General features: G+C 40.6%; 1 protein-coding gene across 2 annotated transcripts in view; it reads right to left on the bottom strand.

Moving 5' to 3' along the window:
- LOC138620724 (E3 ubiquitin-protein ligase Midline-1-like) overlaps positions 1-7,519 on the bottom strand; it is a 54,928-nt gene extending 47,409 nt beyond the window's left edge. The window contains exons 1-2 of one of the 2 annotated variants that reach the window (XM_069698139.1): positions 7,443-7,519; positions 7,144-7,226 (exon numbers count right to left, since the gene is read on the bottom strand). The gene's annotated coding sequence lies outside the window, so the exon portion shown is untranslated. Of the gene's footprint in view, positions 1-7,143; positions 7,383-7,442 lie in introns of those variants that run through there. The other variant, XM_069698138.1, reaches the window with a different exon arrangement.
- Between the last annotated feature and the right edge of the window lie 12,137 nt (positions 7,520-19,656).

The following is a 19,656-nucleotide window of genomic DNA, read 5'->3' on the forward strand; positions in this document are numbered from 1 at the left end:
CACACACACACACACACACACACACACACACACGAACTGACCTTAGAGGTTTAATCAATAAACCACCCACAGCACTTTTCCAAAGCTTAGAGAGAGAGACATTGTGTGTGTGTGTGTGTGTGTGTGTGTGTGTGTGTGTGTGTGTGTGTGTGTGTGTGTGTGTGTGTGTGTGTGTGTGTGTGTGTGTGTGTGTGTGTGTGTGTGTGTGTGTGTGTGTGTGTGTGTGTGTGTGTGTGCGTGCGTGTGTGTGTGTGGTGTTAGCGCTCCTCAAAACAAACAAGGCAATCTATAAGCCCATTGGTGCTACTTGGAATGCACAGTTTTGTACATGCTATCTGTTTGCACAAAGGAATCCATTCTCGACAGTGAAGCTGAAAGAACGCTGCGAGTGTTTTCTCCCCGAGTGTTTGACCCTTCTTTGGAAGGTGCGTCACCTCCCATTTAACACAAATCAAGTTGCAGATGTAGCAGCTTGTGAAGAGCCCAACACTCAATGAGCCAATCAAACCGAGCACGCGGTGGGGAGACAAGTATTATTTGAAGCACAAGTGGACCGGCTCGCTGCGCCATTGTAGGACCATGAATCGCAGATGCACAACTCTTCACCCTCCTCATGCATAGGCAGCACAAAGGCACAGAACAAAACGAGGCTGCATGAGTCTTTCTAAAGGGTGCTGCTTTGTTCATCCCTCTTAAAATGGAATTTCGTGTGTGTTGGTCCACATTGTTACTCGGTTTTAACATTGATAAGGATTGCCACAGCCTCAGATAACGTTAGACAAGTCCGGAGATATATGTTCAATGCTGATAATAGAGAAATATAAGTTCCTCTTTCTGTATTTTTGTAATATTATGTAGTTATTTTGGACACAAGAATATATTATGGCCCAAAACATGGGCAAGATTGCCACAAGATTGGTTCTTTTCCATTGCATTTTACCACTTAAAAAACATGAAAACATCTACATTATTAAGGGTTTCAAACACATCAAACAAGCAACAAACCTTGAAAATAGTGTTGTTAATATTCCCCTCAGCTGTTGGAGCACATTTGCTTCTTGTCATAGCATTGCAACAAGCTTTCTGGCACACGTCTTCCTGAAACAACAGCAATCAATGGGAGGGTACGGCTCTCTAAATTACAGCTCCAAGAAATGCTGACACATCTCAGCTCTCAGGACGGTGTGAGATGGACGGCCCTGAGCTGGCCAAAATATATAGAATCAGAGAAAGCTACTTGACTCACAGCTTTACGTGGAGCAGGGGAACCTTGGGGTCGTGTACTGGTTCCATGACAGTATTTCTCATCTGCCGGGAAAAGCTATTAAATGCATCATGAGACAATCCAAGAAAAACACCCTCTTGATTATATTCAGATTCGGCTAGTTCATATTAAAAGCTTATTGCTTTTAAGGGCTAAAATGCGTAGATGCATCGATTTACTCAGTAACTTGGACATCAAAATAATTGCCTACACTCTTAAGGAAATACTTACATACAGTATTGATTGATTGCAGCAAGTTGCACCCTGACTTAGCCAATCCAACACGATTTGTGTCGCCTTTGCCGCTCATAAATTTCTTCTCAGCACTGCATTTGCAATTTTCCAGGTGTGATCCTGCTGATTTGATTTATTCCTTCTATTGTTTTCCCTCGAGACTAATGTGGGCCAAACATCAAACATGATTGAATATCAGTTTCCCTTTGTTCATACATCATGCAAATCCAAATGCTGTTTATTATAATCGATCATAATGGTTGACTCGTCCACTTTGAAATATACAAGCCTCTGCAGTGGGTTTTGTTTTTGGACAATTTAATCCTTTGTTGTCATGACTATACTGGTTGTCTTGGAAACAATGCCTTTGGATAAAAAATATATTGCTCTCTGACTGGAGATGCCGGGGAGATTAACATTTTTTGAATTTCTTTTAATTATAGTTGCTGCATTGTGAAAGTCATATCTCCGTTCAGTCGCTGGGTGCCCTTTATGTTTAGCACTTCTAAGCATACTTTAAATTTTTGTCCTCACTCCAAAGTATGCACTTGTATTGAATGAGAGCACACTGGTGGGAATTTGCTTACAAATCACAACTCTGCACCTGGTTTACTGTGATAAAACTGCTGATTTGTAGCCCCATTTTTATTGTTGAACTTCCAGGAATGGCTCTTCTAGTTTATGAATTCTCCACGAGGACACATCGATCCACTCCTGCTCGTAGGCCAGACATTGACTCTGAGCTTCAGCTAATCAAAGAGCCAATTAATGCTGGCAGCAGTATGCACACCGAGCTGCAGCATTAATCAATGGCATACTAAGCTGCACAGGCAAAGACTTTGTAAATTAGACAAGACAAACCGTCTCAGCTATTGTTGTATTGAGAATGATCTTGTCTGAATTACCTCCCATTGGTATTTAGGAGGCCTGCTTCACTGTAGGCTGTTCTGTTAGAAAGATTGTGCTGATTCCAGTAGTTGTGGAAAAAAAATCAACGTCAGATCAGAGTTAATCCTACAATGGCAACATTTCAAACTGATCTTACCATTTGTTTTGTCCTTACCTTGTGCAGAGCCAAGAATCAGCCCATCGCGAGACCAAGAAATGGGACAGAGAAACTCCAACTAAGGTAAGAGTTTCATATGCGGTCCATATGCTGTGAACTTATGACTGTAACTATATCTACAAGGATTGATCACGATGAACTTTGGTTTGTAGTATGTGCAGACAGGGCTTTTGGGGAAATTCCCTTGCATTTTTCAGTGATCGTCTTGTAGAATCGTAATATTCTTCTGCTAATGGTCTGTACTTTTTTTTGCTTCCATTCTATGTTTCTAAGTTTTACATGAGTGATTGTGTATTTGGGTCCGTGCGCTTTCAAACAGACCAACACTTTAAAGTTGTGCCTGAATGCCTCCTGTTCGCTTTTACTATCAACAAACGATAGAACTATTGTGTGTGAACTTTTCTGAGTTGTACAAGCCTGTCTCAGTATTGTAGCTGATGTGTTGTGTTCGGAGGTCTGCATCACCCTCACAGCCATTGCATTGTTTGAATTGGTTTATTTTCCGCTTGACTATGGCTCACAACTTCAGTTTGCACTGTGATTACAGTCTGGAAATCCTGTTCACATGCAGTTTGCTCAGCCACTCTGAAAGTGGACTAATTAGTGACAACTGGGGCTATTGTTGTATTGAGCCAAAGTGTGATGAGGTTGAAGTAGTTCTAACAAAAGCAGGGGTGGTAGAGTTGTGATGCAAAACATATTCTGTGTGGAGCTGAATGATGAAAGGCTGCTCCAGTGGTTTGAAAATGAACACAACGTCAACATCCATTATGATGTAACGACTGGAAACAATCCTCAATGGAGCGGGACCAGACCCGAATATTTGTGCAGTGGATTTGGGTCTGGTAATATCAGGCTTTTAGCAAACAGGTCTTGTTTACCGTCATAACATTAAGTGAAGCTAGACTTGGATTAAAGTCACATCAATGCTGCATTGCACTGATATACACTGCATGTTTCAGTCATGTGTCCATGTGAGGTCACATTACAAGTGTTGGTTTATGAACTGCTATTTTGGCCGTTGCTATTTTGTTTTTGTTGAGTGAGAAGTGACCATATTCAGCAAGCTGGGAAAGAGCAGGGGAACCTCGAGGACATTATGACAGCCCTCCTATACCGGCAACCTGACTGCACCCCAGGCATGTCAATTAAACCTGGCACCACTTAAACATACTTCTTTTTTAGGTTTAATATGTGATTAATTATGGAATTATTTTCAGAAGGACCACCACCACAACACTAATCAGAAGGATTAACTTTAGCTAATGAAATCATAATGACTTGTTGAAAAAAGATATTGACTTTGTGTTTCATGAGATAAGTTAATGCTTTTTGAATGGGAGTGTATTGGAGCCAGCTTGTAGTAGTGAATGGGGGTATTGCATTTTGAATGCTATTTTTTACATTGGCCTCACTTTTCAGGCTCAGATACCACGTCCATGTTTGTATACAGTCTATAGTGTTGATATTAGGATCTGTATTAGTACTTGTGACTCTACATTATCATTATATTGTATTGTATTGCATTCTGTGCATTCTCAGATGAAGTCCTATCAATTCAATGTTCCCAGCACATTTACCAGTGGCAAGACTCAATGCGTTGTGTATTTGTGCCAACCACAGAAGACAATAACTGACAGAAGCTGAATCGCAAACATAGCCAAAGCTGCAGTCGAGCAAAAGCTGTGTGTTCAACGGAGACGGAACAGAGTAGGGCACTTGACTAGTTCACAGTCCATCTCATCACCAAGTGTCTTTGGCTCTCTCAAGCTTTGTCATTATGCAGATAAACATTTAAGTGCCATGTTTGGTCACCCGTAGAACAAACCAGCCCATTCATATAGTCCAATACCCCCGGGGTGGATTAAAGGGCGACCATTGCAAATAAAACTGCCTCTACTTCCATTTAAACTCCCACCTAGTTCTCTCCAAACTCGCCCCTCTCTATCTTTTCTCTCCATTCACGCTCATTGTCTTGAGGTTTGGTATAGGACAAGGAGATGGCAAAGAGCCAGTGTTCGACTGTTGGGGTGCTGAAACATGAATGCCAAGATGGATGGGATTTTATAGCTGGAATGTAGGGGGTTTGGCCGGGCATGAAAAAGATTGGACACACTGGCAGTCACTGGTGCCAAGGCCCCCAAGCTTGAGACCCTGCTGGGCTCCAAACATGGCAAAGACGGTGTTAAAACTGAAAATAATCTGAGCACAGATTTGAAAGCAGAAAGATTTGAAAGCATGTGTAAACCACATTAAATTAATAATTTAATAGTTAAATAAACAAATGCCCCTTTAACTAGCAAAAAGAGGCAATGTTTCTGGCAAAAGCAGAGAACTGTTAACAGAGAGTGTTACAATGCCTCGGCTTTTTAATTCACTATTGTACCATCTTGTTCTTTCACCAACACCCATACTCCTCACTGTGACTAGCCTAGTTGATCCTATAGAAAATCTTTTTTTGTTGTTGCTTTTTAGTTCACAAAACCATCTCAAAACTCCTCTCAAAAGTAAAACATGAACTGCCAACATTAACATCTAAAACATTTCCGGAGAAAAACACATCTATCATGCTGACTTGTCTTTATTCCACAGCAAAAATGTCTTTCATTTATCTTGCAATACACAAAGTTGTAGATCCTCGCTGCTCAGTCAGCCACGCAGAAATCCAACTGCCTGCACCAACAGCTAAATGCATTTTAGATCATTATTCAATATTTAGAGCTGTGTGTGTTTGTCTCCTGGTCTTTAAGGAACTGAACACTCACAGAGAGCATTGCTACAGTGTCAACAGTTTGGATACAAGACCACAGTGATGTATAATAAAGCAATCACAAATATAACCTCCTAAATATTTGTGGAGGTAAACATGTTTACAATAGACCTCTATAATCAGAACTCATATTAACAAATAATTCATGACAGTATATGTACATTATTTTGTATTATTCACGTCAGTTACACTTTACTTCAGACATCAAACAGTGTTTAATGCTGAAATCTTACTGAAATTCTGAAGTACTAGTTTTCAAGTTGGACTGTAGGTTTTTCATCTTTGCCAAACAGTGAGTACATGTGCAGGAAAGAAAACACAGCGCTACAAAGCAGGTGCAGAAAAATGCTAACATGAATAATGAAGAAACCCTTCATGGTAGTACAAGATGATGAGACAAATAAAACTCTTTCAATCAAAGTGGTTAATTTTACAGACCTTATAAGAGTGTTTATGCATTCTAATCATTATGTCAGTCTCACATCAAAATGTGTAATGTGTGGTGAACAAAGCGAAATATCTTCTGTCTTTTGTCTTTTCACACAACTCACAATAATAGGCTAAAATTGTGAGATGCCAATGTTTTTATTGGCCTCCTCTTTTCTATTGGCTGTGTCCACGTCATGTAATGGTCCAACTGGTTCTCATCCCAGGGCTTCCAATACCACCATTTTGCCCAGGTGCCTAAGATTTAGGCTTCAAGAACAAAAAAGATAATGGTTTGGGTTACATGTGATGCTGTCAAAGTTTGGTTCGATTTTGGCCCAAAACTACTTTTTTCTATTTAGAAAAGGGTTTTGGTTTGGGTTGAAAACAGTATGTTATTCTAAAAAAATCTTTTACACTGTGGACCAATGTAGCTTTGATACATGTTTGATATGAGTTGTTCTATCTGTAATAGCCTCTTTTATTTTTGACTAGAACATTGGCTACAGCCTCAAATTGAAATACTCTGAGCTTCATTGCAAGTAACAAACCCAGCAAACAAAGCCTATTACAATGACTAGCAGGAGATTCAGCAACAGTGCATTCAGTTCAAATTTGGAACATTGGTTGATATTATATTTGAGTCTAAAAAATGACATGAACCAATTTATCCATTGGCTCGTGTACATGGAGAAAAGAGGATAAATTGGAGGATGTTTTGACATAAACAAGCAAAGGCCTTCTGAGTACTTGCAGGGTACAGCCAGCAAGCAAGTGATAAAACATAAATATTTCATTTTGTAGGTTTCACATTGTTTGACAGTACAGAACCCACAAAAATACTGTCAATAATATATTTTAGAAATCTTTTTTTTAACCTCAAATTATGTGTCATAAGTTATAGAAATAAACCATTAAATTATAGGGAATTGAATTCATGTTTTGTGTCTTGTGCTTCTCCTATTAATTTCATAAATCCATTATTTATGGTTAAACCAAAAATATTGTCAACCTATCATGAAGCATTTTGAGTTAATGCTCATAAAAGCCAAGCAATGCAAAGCCAAAAATTCAATGAACAAAACATGCAGCAATTCCAGTTGAAAACTGCAGACAAATGTGAACAAAAGCTACTCTGAGACAATCACAGCAGCATGCACGTGCATTCAACCACCGCCACGCTTGGACCACATGGAGCAATCAAGCCCCCCTTAAACCTCCCACCCCCACCCAAACTCATTCCGACCCACTCCACCCCTCCGATGTATGACATCCCATTGTGAATGTGCTATGAGAAGAAAAGAAAAAAAAGACTCTAAACCTGCTGCCTCTAAAGGAATGGTCCCAGTGAAAGTGAATTAAGCAACAAAGGGAGGCACTTACATTCAAGAGCCTCACATGGTCCTCCGACAGAAAAGAAGAGAAGCGGGCAATGATTCCAGTCTGGGAAAACAATAGTGAGTAACCTTGGAAGAGAGAGAGAGAGAGAGAGAGAGAGAGGTAGAGAAAGTGAGGGTGAAAAAGAGCGACAGTGAGTTAGAGAGAAAATAAATGTGAGAAAGAGAGGATGCAGATACAGGCATCCACACACCAAGCGTACACGCAAATCAAAACACTTAGGATCTTTTCATGCATCTCCCCTCCTCCTCCTCCTCCTCCTGTTCAGTGCCTTCGGGTTTTACTTGTCATGTGTTCAGGCTCAGGCAAGCGTGAAGCGGGGCTGAGGTAACCGGCGCTCCAAGTGCTTTGTCCAGCGGTTGAGAAACTCGTGCTTCCATTACGTGGAACATTGAGCTTTTTTGGCCCCTTTTTGTGTGTTTGATCCCCAGCAGATGAATGGGGTGGCAGGAGACGATATCCAGCATCTTGGCACTATGGCACCTTCCTGGGATCTCGTCCCAAAGCTAAACACACAAAAAAAAATCCCTCACGTGTTCTCTGGAAAATGGAGATAAATCTCTTTCACAGGCATGTGTCCAGTTTCCAAAAACAGTTTCCCATAATGGTACATCTCAGTCAAGTCAGGGATAATGAATGATGTAATGAATTGACTCTGTCAGTGCATCCATTCGCTGATTACACAAGACATCGTGCTGTAATATCTTGTCTCTTGCTCAAGAGCTGATGCAAACTGCTTAATTTTTTTTTAGAAACGTTTGCAGTTTTCTGCAGCTTTGAATTGCTTTTAACTTTTAGTGGTTGTCACCCGAGGGAGTACAGAGCAGCAGGATCAGCAGATGTTTTGGAACTCCACGGATTAACTGTGAGCACTTTGGACTGAGACTGGATTCTTAACTACAAATATAAAGTATTTGGTTTACTATAATAGCTAGTTTTAAAACTTGACCATTCTCAGATACAAAGTAAACCCCTGATAACATTGGTCTGAGTTAAAAGGAAAGGTCGAGAAATGTAGACCATCATGCAACACCACCACTCACCATTTGTTCTATATTTAGCATATTATATGTTAGAACATTTTCAATAAAACTTTACTTCATGGAAATATACAGTGCAGGGTTTTTACCATGCATGTAACCAAGCCGGCCCCAAATTTGACACTCCAGGAAAAGTGAAGCTGTCACCTGAGAACACAATTAAAATATCTGAAAATGGGAAGTTTACATGTGAAAGAAATCCAATTTTGGACGCCAATGTCAGTTGCTGAAAAAATAATGGTCGAGAAGAGGCATGTCTGCGTGATTGACAGGTGTCTCAAACTATTACACTCAGCTGTGTTGTTCACATCCCTCAGCTGTACTGAGGATTGTTGTGAAAGCCCTGGCAAAGATGGTGAGAACAGACGAATCCAAAGCCAACCTTCCAATTTTTTTTTTAACTCAAAACTGTCACAACATTTTCTTAGCACTCGGTCGCAGAAAGAGTTCCTGGCACACTCTGAATCTACACTGCATCAGTGTGCATCAGTGACGAGAAGGTTGAAAATCAGGCTGGAGGTCAGTGGACAGATTTGTACTCAACACAAATGCATGAGTGAAGATCATGTCCTTCTGGTTGCCATTTATTCACGGTCACACAGCCATCAGAAATGTGTGGTGTCAAAATCATATGGCTAAATTATGGCGCTTAACCCATCTGCCCAGATCCAGCACAAGGAAAGCAATTTGGCTGATGGTGGTGAGGATTTGAATGACCTAAGCCGCTCCAACAGGCCCTAACAACATGATCAGCAGCTAAGTCGAGCTCCATCGGGGAGATGTCCCGCTGGTGAGGGCAGACATGCCTAATCATCATCTGCTTTAGTGCTAAAGCAAAAAAAAAAAAAAAAACTGCAGATTGAAGTGAATATTAAATGTGCCATTCTTTTGATTGACAACTATTTCATGCTCCATGAAGATTACAGTGGATGTGCAGCTGATTTTCATGTCTGGATCTTCTGTCCCTCGTTCCCGTTCACACGTAGGGAGATAATCTTGAGATGTGCTAGTTTGCCAGGGAAGTGGTGGGATAATCTTACAAGCCACCCAGGAGAAGGCCTTTGGTTTTTCATGTGTATTATGAGTCAGATTAAGCATGTGCATCCAGATTTGAGGGGGTTTTTTTTGCAGAAGGGCTATTCTGTCTTGCTGCACATTGCTTTCATAGGACTTGTTTTTTTTTGCACTCTAAATAATGTTACAGGAGGAACAATGTTTTGCTTTTGTGTTCATGTGGGTTGCAGCTGTCTTTATCTCTCCAGAGCTCAAAGCGCGCCAACCTCTGGCACTTTTTAATGCTTTCATCCTTTTAGTATTTTTTTTCTGCAGTGCAGCGAATTCTGAAGGACCTGTTGTCTCTTAACACAGGTTTGAGTGGGGCTTTCATTATATTGGCTGTTATCAGCTGTGACAAGCTGTTGTATTTTAAGCCTTTGTCACCTTTGCAAGTTGTGTGAAAAGACAAAAATGGGGGGGGGGGGGTCAACTCTTGTTGTCATTGCAAGGGTCAATTTCAATGTGCATTGCACGCTCCTGGAATTTGAGCACTCGGGCATGACTAGTAAATCTCACTAGTTGCAAATGAGGGCACACAGATGTGTGCAATGCTTCAAACAGTGTACATTGGTAGTGAATGATGATCAAATCAGCATGAAGATCTGGCAAGAATTGCCAGCATTGTATATGTAAATATAACATTGGTCAAATAACTCTGGTCCAACTCTGCAGCCATTGTTATGCAAGGTGGATTAGTTGTAGCACGTGACGTCCTCCTCTCCATCTTGACCTTCCATTGGGTCAACCTGTTTGCCCAAATTCTTCTCCTTTGAGATTCAGAGAGCAGTAAAGGTGATAAAATAGGACTCCATCCCCACTGAGAAACCCAAACTTAAAGCTGAACCGTTCGTAAAGCAAGAACGCAACTGTTACTGTAAAACGCCATTTGACATGCAATCTATCACCAGCTATGTGCTGAAGCACCACTTTTAATTTAGTACTGTTATTAACAATCTTTTATAAAGATAAAACCGGATTTTCTTTTATTTCGGCATCTGCCTCTTCCGGAAAGTATGTGTATTTTTTTAAACTAACCTCCTGTCTGCATAATAAAAGACAAAGACAAACTTTCTCAAATTACTAAAGTTGGAACAGAAGCTTTTCCACATCAAGTGCCACCAGCCACAAAGGAGAAACTTCAAAGGAGACTGCAAGGAAACTAGTTTAATTACGTTGTGTTACGTGTTAATTTCTGGGTACTCAAGTTTTACTGTTCCCTCCCTCGCTGCCTCAAGGTACAAACCCACCTTCATACAGCTGGAGTTTCTGCTTCTAACCTCCCATGCACATCAAAGAGGGAAATTAATGGGATCAATATGTTCCGAAGTGAGACGTCGGGAAAAATGTCGACACTGTGCACACACACATCTGTACACTGTATACAGTTTGAAAGTGAAACAAACAGGTCAAGGCTGCGTGTAAATTAACATCAGCAGCTTTTTATTTATTTTTTCCTCTGCTGAATCTTCACAGGCGGGAGGTCAGCGATGTACCAGAAGGGAATCACTGACACACACCGTCTGTTGACCCATTTAGCCCATCTGTACAACAGAAAATGCAAAAAAAAAAAAAAAAAAACATGCATTACTGGTATTTGGAAGCCATAGAGTTGAACCCTTACAGGTCACGGTTACCAACATTACAGTATGTCCTACTTTATCTCCCATGTGAAAGTGGCTGTCGAGGCTTTATCAGAAAGGTGTTCTCACATCACCACACAACAGCAGGGGAGCTCCATTTGGGATCAACGGTGAGATAGAAAGAGAACATGGAAGTGGAGGGCAGCAACCTTTTGATATTTTATATTTTTAGCAGTGTCCCCATAGCAGTTTTTTCAGTAGAAGATTTTATAATACAGATTAATAAACAAACAAAAATAAAAACAATTCAGTGAATATAATTCAACCAGGAAAGTGTTCCTTTTTCTTTCTAGAGGGCATGAATAAGATGGATACCAATTTGTTTTTGCCATACACGTGTCTGTAAATTATGGGCCGTGCCCTGCAACTGAGTCATAAATATTCCACGTAACGTATCAGCAACAACTACTGTTTCTGTGCTTGGAGTGCCTGTAGATGGCTGACTGGACATCCACTGGAGCATCGTAACCAGAGGGCAAGAAAGGAAGTGGAAACTCAACATTTGCTGATACATCATTCTGAGGAGTTGCAGGAACAAAGACAGGGATGTTTTACATAATGTGCCCAAACAAGGCAGATGGACCGTGATCAACAACTTGAGCCCACTCTCTCTCTCTCTCTCTCTCTCTCTCTCTCTCTCTCTCTCTCTCTCTCTCTCTCCACAACGCCTCTCCTTATGTAACTCAAAGGGATCAGCAGGAGTCAGATAGTTGAAGGATGATGCGAAGCGCAGAAGTCGCAGTGTCCTCGGGGACACTGGAAGCTTATTATCATATCAAAGGATAAATGAGTCAAATTTCAAGATGTTTAAGTGACTGCTGTCAGCTTATTTAACAGCATAGGGTTGACCTATTTGCTCATGGTAGTTCAATATAATGCAGTTTCTTGTTTTATGCTAAAAACTATAAATTGAGTGACATTATCTGATAATAAGGCAGCCTGGAGGTTTTCTCAGAAGAGCCTTTTAATAAGAGGAGTATTATTTGCTAGTTTTGACCTTTGCATTCTATTCATGTGTGTTTAAAGAATCCAACTAAGCAAGATCAGTTATCAGATGCATTGAATCTCCACCCACCACCCTCATCTCTACAATCTTACTGCTGTTTTTCCTGCATTGTGAGGTGCAGAATCATCCAATAGATCTACAATTCATTGGGATACCGGACTCATTTGCAAGATAATGGGGGGGATAGGAGCCAATCCCAGTTTACACAGGGGAAAGAAACTCCAGCTAAAGTGGCTGAGACAATCAAGCGTATCTTTTGGCCTGGTTCTGATTTTGGTTGTAGTCTCCCTGTAGCCAAATCTGCACACTAACATGTTGTCTTGTACCAAAAATTAACAGTATCATATACTCTGAGTTTCTTTGAGGTTGCATTGTTTAAATATTCCATCAAAATGAGAAACATTAAGGACATTCTTTGCCCTATTGCTTGTTCAAACAGCACTTTGTCCTGACCTCTCCACGTTCTGGTTGTTTTTGGCATCGTTCCTCTCTCCTCGTGTTCCAGTGCATTTTTCTTCCCTGCCAGTGTAATGCAACACCACAACAGGAACTGGCATTTACACTGTGCCTCTCCATGCCCAGTCATCTGTGGCTTTTCCACTGGCCGTATTATTGGGTATGCATCTGCCTCTTCCCTGAGCCTTAATAACCTCAGGCGATGGCTCGGGGCTTCGGAACATGTGTAGGGGGGAAGGGCAAGCATGTCATAACCGCTTAGTCTTCTGTGCCAGCTTCTCCTGTCAACTCCCTCGACCCTGGGACTGTCTTTAATTATCCTATATGTGCTGTGCTAACAGTAGGCAGCGGGACTCAGCTGTGAGAAGCAAACAAGCGAGCTGACCTGGAAAACAAATGCCTTTACGCAGAAGGGCCCCAGAGGGTTTAAAGGGCACTATATAGGAGAACGGCTGGCAGGGCTGAAAGCATTGGCAATATCGCTCACATCAGCCTTGGCTTGGTTTCTTTGCCTGTTTTGAAACTCGTGCAGAAGAGTCGATGCTAGCCTTCACATAGCTGTGCTTCGGTTTTGCTATCTGCTTAGGACTTTGCTTTTCTCTCCTAAATCCAGATATTATAGCAGTAAGTGAAGGACTCAGAGGACACTTAAAGACCTTTGAGCATCCTCGTGGCTCTCAGTTGATAAGGGATTGAATGCTTGCGAGGCTCCGTTTTGCGTGGCTCTTTCCGACTGCTTCCTCCTCCTCCTCCTCCTCCTCGGAGCGTGTGTAGTAATTTAATTAAGTCCACTGACTTTTCTAAAGGGCAACTGCTAGAACATACACAATTAATAAAAAATGGGCGACTCCTCTGCTCTTTGTTGCTCTTTGTTCCCCTTTCCTCATTTGAGTGGCTCAGCACAATCCCCTCACGGCCCCCTGACTTCATTTGCATTTAGAAAAGTCAAATCTGGCGTCTCTCCTGTAATTATGCATAAACTTTAAGTACAAAGTAAATAGCACATAAAGATTTCAGCAATGGGAGTTCTGAAAAAAAAACTTCTTTTTTTGAGGGGGGGATTTATATAATTGCATGCAAGAGGCTGAAAATGGAAGCTAAAATAAATATTGAAGAGTCATAATGGCAATTAAAATCATTATTATGTGCTGTTTCATGTGAATGCTTGGCTCAAGTGTTGATTTAGGATTTTTAGCTCAGTGGCAAACAATTGTGTACGTAAATGCTGGTATCTCTGATTGCCGCTTCAACACATTTATTGTCCTCCGGGAGTCGACTTATCCTTCTCAAATGTCAGTGTTTAACTGATGATGTCGCTTCCAAAATGGTTGCTCCTCCTTGGGATTTCTCTCCGAAACTTGAGGGTTATTAGCAGACTGGCGGTGGCTCATAGATGGCTCAGGGGTCCCATAGGACAGTTCAAAGTGTAATGAGGTTAATTAGCAAGAATCACGACCTAGACGAAAGAAAAAAAAATGATAATGTATATTATAAGAAGCAGAGGGGAATTTGTAACTCATTAATTTAAGACTTCAGACAAAGAACTGCATAAGTCAAATAATATACTTTTATCAATCTAAAGCAGAAATGTTTTTTTAAAGGCCTCTACAGTTTGAGGAAACACTGAAAGTCATATTGTTGTCCTGTATCTTCCCATTTTAACTTTGAAAAGTCTCAGATCCATTGAAAATGATAAATTAGAGGCCAATCTCACTGACAAATCTGTATTTATAATGTGAAATTGCACCATATCTGCATGTTATCCATTATATCAGACATGAATGACTGCCTTGCATGTGTTTTCTCGACACTGGAACGAAATGTGAGGGAACATTTGGGACTCGACCTAATGCAAAAAAAATACAAAATAAAATGAATCCCAGAAAAAACAAAGACTAATCTGACCACCAAATTGCTTGGAAATATGTAATAACAACAACAATCAGAAAGGTTTAGAGAAATCCTGCAGACAGTCAAACAGATTAATTCACAAGGGTAAAAAATAATCACAATAAATCTGGGCTGCTTATTTATTCAACATAATTAAGCTAGAAGTCCCTGCCCACATGTCACATGCGCACACACACACACACACACACACACACACACACACACACACACACACACACACACACACACACACACACACACACACACACACACACACACACACACACACACACACACACACACGTCCATAAGGATGGTTTGAGGATACACTGGTCAGGCAGCCACCAGTAGAAGGTCAGTGTCGAGAGGACTGTTCCCCACAGCGGTAAACACAAAGGTTTTAAGGTCAAACACAGAACAAGCACCCACTCAGAGACACAGAAAGAAAATGAGGGGCGTGTGTGTGGCCTTATTGTTTATGTAACATGTTTATGTGGGCAGTTATTTTTACAAATTCAACTTCATTTGTGGTTGTGTCCATCTGCATACATCCTGAATGCCTCTCTGCTTTTTCTGCTCGCGTGAGTTTTATGCGCCGCACATGTGTGGCGCTGCCGACACATGCGAGACATGTTGGGGGGATTATTGGTCTCCCGACCTCACAGTATACCAACATCTGCTTTCCGTTGGAGTGTCTTGAATTATGCATCCCCTCACCTGCTTTCAGTGTAGCGTCAGACACGCTGCTTCACAGATGTATAGTTACATATTGTGCACGTACGCCTGATTGTTTTTATGTTGTAGTGCATAGGGAGGTCACTTGGGTAGACTGCATTTCAAATTCAATTAATTATTTAAAATTACAGCAAGTTACTTTCTTGATGTTCATCGACTAGCCTTTTGGGAGGTTTATTTTGAAATTTAGGTTGCAGGATTAGTTCAGATATGTTCAAAAATGATGATATTTATAAATCATGTGTTTATTTTGATTTGTCTTTGACCTTTTTTAACTGTCATATATCAAATAACATCCCTCCCTGCATTGCCAGCTGCACTGAACAGCAGATCCTTTGTTTCTCCATCAAAAATCCATAAAGGTGTTGTGTTATCCCATAGCATAAAATAGCATTTCTATTTTCGTTTTATCATCTGCCTCTAAATTCCCAATTGAGATCATGTTGAGAGCTTTTCAAATAAAAAGGCAAACTCACCCGCATCCACTTCCCTTCATGTATATTTCATATTCTCTGATTCTTGTACTGTATTTCTACATCTGTAGCAGGCTATATTTTTACTTTTACCAAGCGGGTCCAAGGAACATTGCAGCCTTTGGCTCTTAGGAGGCATTAAGGACTGTCAGATGAATCTGAAAAATCAGGGTTTGAGAGGGAATGAAAAGCTCTCAAAGAGCCACATGAAATCTTAAACACTTCGCAGCGCTTTTTTTTTTTTTTTTTTCCTATTCATTTGGCGAGCGGCACCTGCACCAAACATACTTAAAGGTTTCTCTCAGTGGGTGTACGACACTTAGGTTCTGTTTGTTGCTTGTTTTCTCACCAAGTGAGAAACGTGTCAACAAGGCAAAAAAGTGAGTTTGGTTTTGTCACAGAAAGTATGAAACCACAAAATGTGCACCGATTTATGAATACATTTGAAATAGCAGTGCACTTAGTCCCGTTGTTGATGCAATGAAGTGTTTTTTTTTTCTTGTAATTGCACCTCAACTCTATTCATATGAAAACCTTTTACTTGTAAAGATAAAAAAAATGTCTTTGCTGTGGCTTTATTTTCTATGTAAATTCCCACTTATAGTCACCCCGGTTCTTGGTTTTAGCATTGTGCATCATAATTTGGTATTTAGCCCAAGTGGGAACCTACTGTGATGTCACCCTTTAGTTTGCGTGAGGTAGTGTAGGCTACATTGGGTTTATAAGAGGTTGTTTGTTTTTTTAGCTGAGAACAGTTGCCTATTGTTGTTGTAAATTAGATTGGCAGGAGCTGAAACTGTAGGTCAGAAAACAAAAAACTCTGAAAAGTTCAGTCAGATGATGAATGTATTTTGATTTGGAGAAGCTTTAAAGCTGGCTTGATTTTTTTCCCCCACCTGAATATCTGTTTTCAGCTTCTAAATAAACAAACCATTCGAGGTTTACTGCGAAACTGCAAATATACTTTTCTTTGACAGGAGATTTGCACAATCAGTCTGTTGAATTCTAAATCCTTTGGAAGACCTACAAATATCTTTGAAACATGGCTGGCAGGTCATCCAAGGGACAATTTATACAAAACTGTCCTAAAATTAGTTCACTCACAAAGTTTGCTGAAAATCCTCTTCTGAGTTGATTTAATGAACTTAGAATTTGTGCTGTTGTCCTCTATATGAAAATGTCTTTGGCACCCTGAACATGTGCTTTCTGAGCATGAAGGACCTGTGCAACAGTACAACATGCTGTTTTTACTGCTCATGAAGATGACACACCCATACAAGGGCATGTTTACATACCACAAGACAGAGGTGGCCTGTTTGAAGGAAATCCACTGAAGTAAATGTGGAATTGATGTTTGTAAAGAGGCAAAACATCTGTTTGTTGCACTAACTAGAAAAGTACCTCCGCTCCTGTGAATCATGTGGACCCACAGCAGAGAGGATGACATGTAAAGCTTTTCTTCTCTTCTTCTCAACCCTTTGGTAGAAAAACAAAAACAAACTTTGAAAAACCTCAAGGCAAAATCTCTCAGTGAAACCATCTATCATTGATCCGGCCATACGCTGATACTCATGAGGATATCGTCTTTTTCTAGGACTGATCCTAAAAAGGGATTGAGCTCTGTAGTTCCCCGGGCGAGACTCAAACACACTCCACCTTCGTCACTTTTTCCACTCTGTTCCCAGCAGCCTGTGGCTATCTTAAGCAGCGTCCTGGCAAGTCGAAAGTCAAACAAATCCTTGTGTGCTCCAACTTCTGTCCAAGTTGTCTTCTGTCTACACATGTAGAGTCTTCAACATGAGGGGGGGGGGTGGTATCTTTAAATAGTACACGTAAGTTTTGGGCAACATTCGGTCTTATTATTGCATCCCTTATTTCTAAAATAAGATATTTGGCACATTTTGTAGAAGTGGCATAAAGATACATGTTGAGTTGACCAGCTTTAAGCTTGAAATGGCTTTAAATTCGGAGGCCTGACTTTGACCACCAGAAGTGGGTCTGTCATATTACATGTGTGACGTTGTTTTGTTTGGTTTGGTTTTCCTCCGTTTTTGAGCTTGTTGCATGGGTAAGCATTGTTAATTGTTTTCTTCTTTGTCTGTTTTTTTTAAATTATTTGTTATGCTGAAGTACAATTTGAGTTCTTTACACTCATCCTGTTAGCAGATAAAGAACACATTTCTTCTACCAGGAGGTAGACGATGTACTGATGGTATGTGCAATTAGGAGTCTGCATAGGGTGTTCTATTTTGAAAATGTACTGTGTGCTCTATGCTTTCCTCTGTCTGACTTCCTGCTGGGCTGATTTGCTCTGTGCAGCTTGACACGATCTCCAACCGACGTCAAATAAAATATACACTGCTGATGGTATGTGTGGTGGAATCACAAGCAATTGGCTAGAATGATGGCAATCAACTCCAGTGGCTGTGTCGGAGTCAGACCGCAATGCAGGAAAATGCCTTTAAATCATTTCAACCCACAACTTGATCTTTCGCTAACCTTAACCAAGTAGTTTCTGAGCCTAAACAAGACTTAACTGACCAAACTGTCTGTAGACTCTTTTCCTCGAGACTGACTATGTTTATTCCAAAGTAGTTATAATGCATTCAGTACTGCCACCTAATTATGGTCGGAGCTGTTTTATCAGATCTCAAAGTAAGCAGCACAATATGTTTGTGTCTTTATGTGTCTGACCTCAGTCAGCTTCATGAGGCTCCGTCTAGAAAACAGAAAAACCTTCAGTGTAACTCTATCCATGACGGTTTTTCTCAGCATGTATAATTTTGTTAAGTAAAAGCTTGAAGTATCATAAAAGAAAAATGCATTTGCATGAAATTACACACTCTGTGGGAGTCCACAAAGACAATATCCCAGTCATTGTTGGTACTTGAAAGTGATGCAGAATGACACAGCAAACTGAGGGCCTGGGAAAAAAGCATTTTGGACACAAATTGATGGCAGATGTTACTTGAAATTGTTGAGTTCACCCTCCAGAACTCGGACCAAATGATCACTTTGGATTTCCATCAGCGATTGACAGAATAAATGTTTGACATATTCAGAGCTACAGCTTCGAATGACCGCGGTCATGGTAAACACAATGAGACGGTTGCTCTCTGTCAGATGAATGGAAAGGGCTGGATGCTGGTGCAGTCATTTTTGACTTGGTGAGAGACCGCAGATGTGGACCGACACACCCTGCTCAAACCACACACACTGGATGTTTCCACTCACTGAGGACAGGAAGAGTTTCAACCGGACTACTTCAGGCTAAACTGAAAATGTAGGCCAGTGTAATTTTTTTTGTTTACATTGCTCATACCCGATTGCATTGACATTAAAGAGAGAGTAGATAATGCAGCAATATCCTTTACATGCAAACTGGGCACTGATACAGAAGGACACCGTATTTAAATCAGCTCTGCTTTCCTGTCATTCATCATCCGAGGATGAAATGTTGTCCTCAGGAATATGGCAAGAAACATGGAAAAAAAAGAGCTTATGAAAATAAACACTGTCATCCTCCATCAGGCCTGAACGCACCTTCAAATCCTTATAAGCCCCATAATTGAGGTAAGACTGCGGTCAATATTTTCTCCTGCAAGTTCTTTTGAGATCTGCTACCAAAGGCCAGGCGGGTATTTATATTTTCTTTTTAACAGAGATGTGAAAGAGAATACAAGAGGTATGAGATTCGATGCTTCCAGATCACACAATGGAGCTACCCACATCACTTGTAATTATTGTGGTGTCAAGCCATTGATTCTGAGACTTATGTAAAATTGCCTTCTTGTGAATTCGGACCCTGGAATCTAATCAGTGCTTCCCAGAGACTCCTGTAGGTGGATGGTAATGCGAGCAGAGCATATTTTGGTACGAATGAAAATTGGATTCTTATACTATGAAGCGTATGCTGCTGGAGTTTTTACCTCCTTAGACTTTTCCCCTTTTTCCATGCACTTTAAAAGTGGATGAAGTTGTGCCAGAATTCCCTACTCTGCTGCTCCAGTAAAAAAAAAAAAAAAAATTAAAAAAAAAAGGCCAACAATAACTGCTGGATTGTGACAGGATACAGTATAAACTCTGGTTCCCCACACCTGCACTTTTTTTTACTTTGCTATATATTCTTCTGCATTGGCACTGAATATTGGCATTGTACGTTAAATCCACCCTGCAAATGTTCCTGTAACAGAAGATCCCAA

Source organism: Brachyistius frenatus, unplaced genomic scaffold, assembly GCF_029030835.1.
Source record: "Brachyistius frenatus isolate BFR_SWC_R1_liver_20210118 unplaced genomic scaffold, ASM2903083v1 Contig_26, whole genome shotgun sequence".
Lineage (NCBI taxonomy): Eukaryota > Metazoa > Chordata > Actinopteri > Embiotocidae > Brachyistius > Brachyistius frenatus.